The sequence below is a fragment of the Theropithecus gelada genome, chromosome 2 (genome assembly GCF_003255815.1).
Source record: "Theropithecus gelada isolate Dixy chromosome 2, Tgel_1.0, whole genome shotgun sequence".
Classification (NCBI taxonomy): domain Eukaryota; kingdom Metazoa; phylum Chordata; class Mammalia; order Primates; family Cercopithecidae; genus Theropithecus; species Theropithecus gelada.
This window is the reverse complement of record NC_037669.1, coordinates 108,870,473-108,877,325: the sequence shown is the minus strand read 5'-3', so window position 1 is coordinate 108,877,325 and position 6,853 is coordinate 108,870,473. Positions and strand designations below refer to the sequence as shown.

At 40.7% G+C, this 6,853-nt stretch overlaps 1 long non-coding RNA gene across 1 annotated transcript in view; it reads left to right on the top strand.

Annotated features, from left to right (window-relative positions):
- The first annotated feature begins 2,366 nt into the window (after nt 1-2,366).
- LOC112618917 overlaps nt 2,367-6,853 on the top strand; it is a 40,827-nt gene continuing 36,340 nt past the window's right edge. The window contains exon 1 of the long non-coding RNA XR_003118140.1: nt 2,367-3,006. This is a non-coding gene — a long non-coding RNA (uncharacterized LOC112618917). The remainder of the gene's footprint in view (nt 3,007-6,853) is intronic.

Here is a 6,853-nt window from a genome sequence, read left to right as displayed (position 1 = left end):
CCTCTGGATACAGGAAGTGTTTTTGTTTGTGTTTTTTGGTTTGTTTATTTTTTTTTTTTAAAGCAGTTTTCCAGTTGTAGACTAGTGGTTCCTGATTCCCTCATCTATCAAGACAGTTTGGCAGCTTGGCCCTGCAGCTTGCGTTTCACATTCTATATTTTTTAGTTAAACGTTGAAGTATTTCCCTATGTCAGATGGGATGCCATTGCATTACAGTTTTTGAGACAACTTTTGCTGACTTGCCTAAAAAATTATGTCTTCCTGATCTCCCACAGGAGAGCGAGGTCAACTGAGGGATTTTTCAACTTTCTTATGGCTGGGATTGAATAGATCCAATCCCAATAAGATATATCAGGTTTCCTCACCTTTAGTCACCTTGGGCTACTCACTGATGCACTCCTATCTTACAGTCTTAGATTCAGCCCAGAACCCCTCAGTGGAAAGAAGACAGCAGTTCAGATTCTTCTTTCAGGTTGTTGTTAAAAAAAAAAAAAAAAAAAAAAAAAAGGCTTTTTTTCAGTTAGCATCCTTTGTAAGTTTTGATATCCAAAAAATACATATGACACAAGAAGCAGGAAGAGATCTTCAGTTATTCCAGTGGATTCCTTTTTTATGAAAACACTGGCTAAAACATTTTACATTCACCCTTCCTCATTCCACTTTTAGTTGGAAGAAGTTTCTAGTATTGATTTAATTTTGTATAATGCCCCTACCCTCTCCTACAATACCATAAGTAACAAATTCACACACCTTAGCCTGTTCTGTTGAAAGTCACTCTTGATTTACTCTCTTCACTTTCCTTCTACCCCCAATGCACTCACACTTTTACAGACACATTTTTCTTGATCCAGAGAGTATTTGTAGGTGCATAACTTTTTTAGTATTGTCTTGACTTTCATTCTTTTCTAACTGATATTGGACTCTTTATCGTTAGATACAAAATGAATTTTTGAGAAACAACCATGTGAAAAATTCCTTAATTTTCTGTTCTGATGTCTTTGTTTTTCAAGCTTCATAGAAAGGCTTTAGTTGGTGTTTAAATGATAGTCCATGAAAATTCCTTATTAGATGACTCCAGACCAATTGTAAACCAATAACATAATTGTTTCCAAAAGGGAAAGTGGAAGTTGAGATCAGTTATATCGAGGGATTCATTTGAGTATTTATCTTTAAAATGGTTTATGAGAAGAAAGGGAGAAATGAACTGGGTGGAGGACAGAGGTAGAGAATCCAGTGAAAACATGTTTTTAAGATTAAAGCCATTTTTTCCACACTATTGTCTTGCCACAAGTGACAACATAGAGCAGGAGTCATGAAAGTGGATTACTGTCATTCTGGGCTATTGGAGGCCCAGAAAGCCCTGGCAGTAATTCCTACAGAAAGGTAGACAAACCTAGTCAGTAACTAACGCTGTCTCCCACAGCGCCATCACTGCCAAGTGTTCAGGCTCTCTCAGAGTTGATGCAGACCTCAGGGGGGTCTAGGTGGCAGGGCTTCCCTTGTGAGAGGAAGTGGAAGCTGTCTGTGGAACTGAGAGGGAGGAAGCCAGGTGGCTGTAAGAGCAAGCCTGAGGGGATAGGGTGCTGTAATAGGAAGGCTGTGGCCACTAGTCCCTCACATGGCTGCAATTAGTGTGTCAAAGCTAGCTAATGATGAATCAAAAAGAGCCAAGAGTAGGACCTTCTGGGTGCTAAAGACTAACCTTTAGCTTGTTCCACTCCTCCCACTGGGCTCCCATCCTAGGTTTTCCAGGATTGGAGACCTTACTGGAGGAAAGGGTGAATATGTTAAGAAAACATGGCTAGCCCCTGTCCAGCATGTGCATACCGGTGTGGTCTTGCAGAGATGGAGAGAAACACCTTGTGATGAAAGAAGCCCTCAGTGATCTGTGTGTCTGGCTCACACAGTTGTGCACGGCCAACCAGAGAGTGGGGGAGAGGAAAGCCTCATTTTTTTTTTCAGTCACTCTATCTGGGGTTGCTTATCTCCTCTCCCCCAACCCTCCGCCTCACCCCATCAGGACCAAATAGAATTGAAACTTCATTGCCTTTGCCTGTACTGAGCCTAAAAACTCAGGGTTTGATAAGGTTACTGCACCAGTGATACAATTGTAGATTTTTAAAAGCCTCCTCAAAGAGACAGATGTTTGGGCTGATTAAGAATTGAGGAGGAAACCTGCAGCTGCACCAAGGAATAATCTATTGGACAAATATTTTAATAAAAAAAATATGAAGAGATCAGCCCGACCTTGCAAGGTCTTCTGCTTTAAAAAAATCTTTATCAAACCCCTATTCTATGGCTTCAATAAACAGAACCCATTACCTCACGGCATCTTTTGTTGGCCCCATACAAGAGAGAACAAAATGGTTATTCAGGGGAACGCTTTCGATTTTTATTGTGGGTAGCCTGCACAAAGAGCCGTGTTATTGTATTTAAAAGAACCATCTGTAGCAGAAACAATGGCATCAAATTATCTTTGAATACCCACTGAAAAAAACATAAAGCTTTTTTTTTTATTCTTCTTCTGTACGGTGGGGGGATAGAGCAGTGTTAGGATAACTGACTTTTTTGTTGTTCTCTGGGTGCATTCTTCTCGCTCCCCCTCTCTCCCCCTCACCCTCTCTCTCTTCTCTCTCTCCCTCTCCCTCTCTCTCTCTCTCTCTCTTTTAAAAAATCAGCCATTTGGGGTTTTAAGCCATAAACGATTTTTCTTGTTGCAGGGGATTGCAGTGGCAAAGCTAGGCTAGGTCTTGGAAGCTGGTGTAAGGCGATGCGGGTGAAGGCAGGAGGCTGATGGAAAGACTGGGGGGAAGAAAAGCCGAAATGGATTCACGGTGCCTTGGATGAAGGACGAGAGGGGAACTGCAAGCTCCTTCAACTGGTTCTGTCCGGTGAGAAGTGATCAAGCTTGGGCTGACAAGAGGCTCAGGGAACCCTCACGTTCTTTCGCTTTTTTACCTGCCAATCAAACTGCTACAAGACAACACCCTGATCTGGCATGGACATGTAAGTAGCTCGCAACCCAACTTTGACATTCACTGCTAGCTCACTCCTCCCCCCACCTCACTTTCTTCCCCACTCATTCTGTTTTTCTTTCTTTCTTTTTTTTTTTTTCTTTTGACCTTTAAAAGATCTGGAAATACACCCTGTGTGGAAGTCATTTAACACTGGTAGATTTAAGTCTGAAAGCGTTAACTTTTGGAATTAAATTCTAATTTAGAATTCTTTAACAAATGCAGAGATGAAATGACATTATTTTATTCTATTTTGGACGGTTTTGATACTGAACTTAATCAGTTGTCTTGCAAGGGTGTGTTTCTTTTTCTATGAAACTGAAGAAATAGATCTGTGAGCCCCCAGAAAGAAACCCATTAATGAAAAATTCAGGCTTCCATCTTAAAAATGTTAAACTCTAGCATTTCACCCCTACAAAGAACCTTTTCCAGACCAATGTTACTAAATGGAAAGAGTGATTTGATTCAAAAGGTACCTATCATTAAGGGGTTGCTACTACTTCAATCGGCGTCTTAACTATTTTGGTGGTGGTTAGGGGTAGGGGGAGGTTGCAAAACAAGAGGAAGGGGACATGGCGTTACCTCGTTTTTTATAAGAGATTGACATAGAGGGAGATAGAAATGCAAGGGGGCAGGATAAGCAGGAAATATTACCTGAGAGAAGGAATTACAGAGCATGGCGAAGCTGGAAGGTGGGAGGGTTTCTGCGGGAAGTCGTGCGAGGGGTGATGGGGCTTGCTCTTTGGCGCCCTCTAATGGCAACTTGAACCAATGTTTTACTTTCGTAATGCAGTACTGGGAAAAGCAGCTGGGTTTTTGTTATTGCTGTTGGTTTTTTTCCTCCGCAGACTTAGAAAGTAGAGAGTATTAGTGGAGTAAATTGATTGTTTTCAGCCTAGGAACTTATATATATGTCTTAAACTCACCAGTGTTTCCTCCTCAAACATCCCCTCCTCTCCCGAAATCTTGTTAGACTAATAAGGGAGGAAAGGCTAATGGCAAATTGACTTATGGAGGGTGGTCCACGCCCAATTAGCCATTGCGGGCGGGGAGAGGGGGTAGGATTCGATTCCTACCTGAACAGCATTCTGACTCTTCTAATATACTCGAGAGGTGTAGGGGGGTGGAGTAGGAAGGGATGATTTGGAAATTGCAGATTCTGACACGGGCTCATTATAATACAATTTTAGGGGGGCTCTTGGGAACCTCTGTTATTGCGACATGTGGTGGTCAGGGGGCTTTCCTTCCCGCCTTCTTTTTCTTTTTTCTTTTTCTTCATTCTTTCCTTCCTCTTCTTTTTTTTTTTTTTTTTTTTTATAATTTGGTAGATAAAGGTTAATCTTGGGCTGAATGATAGAGCTATGATTGACAAGAGAAAAGGTGTTGAGGGCAGGTCGCGCTGTCTTATTTACAGCCCACTGCTTGCTGTAGAGTCTTTGTTAGGACTGGAAAGCTAATTTAGTGCTGATCAAAAGCACCACAGAGTTAAAGGACTGGTAATGACTGCTAATTTCATTTCAGCCTCATGCATCCCCAACTGCTGTAATTAAAGATACGCTATTTAAATACAGGTGAAGGAGTTTTTTTTTTTTGTTTTTCTTTTTTTTAGTTGGGGGTGGGTGGGTGGATTACAATTTTATTTAGATTTTTTTCTTATACGGTACTTGGGTGTTATGTAGTACCAAATTCGATTTTATTATTATTATTATTTAGAGCCGCTCCTTGTCATTTATACCTGGCTTTGCAGAATCGGAAGTGTGAAATGTGTCACTCACATAAAAGCCCCTGTTTAAAGAAAGGGTGGGGCGGGGGAGTGCAGAGGAGTAACTATTTAGGGGTGATTTAAATATTTAGGTCTCCTTTATTTCTCCTTCAAATTAATAGAAAGGACTTCGATATAGTTAAAAGTATTTGAAACTTGGGGCAAGGTTAACAGGCCAAAGGGATCAGTGTCAGCTTTTTAAGTACGTCTAAAAAGATCATGTGAACAGATGGAAAAATATATTTTTAATTAAATAATTGCCCCCACACTATAGCTGCAGTGTTGGCTCAGAAACCGTGTAATTTCTCATCCGATAGGAGTTTCTTTATGAGAACATCAAAGGATAAAAAGCTGTACATTTTCGTAGTTGGTTAAAATTGATAACCAGCCCCCCACGCGCGGGCGCGCACACACACACACACATACACACACGCACACACCGACACACACACACACACACACATATACCCAAAAAAGAATTTAGCCTTTAATCTCTTTTTATCCACGAAGACTAAAGCACTGTACTCGACCCCGCGAGCGGCTCTCGCCTTCCGGGGCTGGAACCCGACTCAGATGTGAAGCGGCGCTGAGCCGCTGCGCAGGTTCGTGCCCAGCGCCCCCTGTTGGACACAGTAGGAGCTGCGCAGCGCCAGTCCCGGAAATCGCTAGAATCCTGCTCTGGGGTTAGAGAAAACTCTTTATTGCCCTCCAAAAAAGAAACGGGATGCGGAAACAAATTTTTATATCCTTGAAAGATAATATAATATTAACTCAACAAAAAAAGTAAAGAGGCGATACTACAATTTTAATTCAATAAAAAATAAAGACTGTCCTATTCCTCCTCCTCACATCCCAGCCATCCCCCACCCGGTTTGGTTTTGTAACTCTTTGAAAGGTTCTGCGATGGTAAAACAGGTAAAGAAAAATGATGAAAAACAAAACATTTTTTCTGTAGCCGTGGAGAATCGAGCAAAGTATACTTCCTCCGTTTTGTCCACATTTCAAAAAATTAAACCGAAGATGCTGCTGATTACTGTTTTGACGTTGTCAGCAGCGTCTTGAATGCCCTCGGAGGTCCTGCAAATATTGTAACTGAGTCTTCAAGTAAACGAAATAACTTGCTTTTATGTATTTATTTCCAGAGTATAATTAAAAGACCAATCTCTTCTTTTGAGTGTTTCCCATCCCCCAAACCAATCCTAGTCAAACTTTTTCCTTCGAAGATACTGGCTAAGAAACACATACTGGCTAAGAAACAGGTGCCTGGTATCTTTTTTCTTTTAGCCGTAGGATTTCAGGGAAGGTGTGCCAATGGTAAGGAAGGTTTCTTTGAAATTCAGCATTTCGTTGACCAGGAATCCAAATTATCCTAGAGAAGGGGGAGTATTTTTACACTTCCAAAAACTACCTGTCTACATAATAAAGAGCTTTGCCTCTTTTTTTTTTTCTTCTTCTTCTTATTTTTTTGGTCAGCAAGTGAGAGCAAAAGTAGCCTTTGAATTATTTCAGAAAGAGAAACTGTAAAAATGGCACATCCTCTGAATTTAAAACAATAGGGAAATGTGGGTTTGCTTAATTGTTTAAAATCAAATAGAAATAATTACTGTGCTGAGTGAACAAGATGTTTTAATATTTACGTCTTCAGGGTTACAGTTATTGATTTTAACTTTTACTCTTAAGAAGTTTAGAGATCGCTTTTTTATAGTTTGCTTATCGATGGAAATCGGCTTAATTTTTCATAAAAAAGAATGGCTTTTTAAAATATTGAATACTATGGCTATGCAAGGTTTATAATACCTTTATGTTTATTACTCCCACTGCTCAAAATTAGCGAATTCGAGATAACATTTCAAGGGGAATTGCTGTTCAGTGCGATGAGAGATGACTTCTCCATCTGGTTGCAGAATTAGATCTCGGCTTAGGGTTTTTAGTAAGTAGGTTCAGATGCAATGGCAGGAGAAGAATCAAGCCTTTTGATAAAATCTCTACCCCGAATTCTATCGAAATGACAGGCAAGCGGGATTCCAGCCACAGCACCCCCACCTTTTGCACTACCAAAGGGCTTGTCCCAATTACA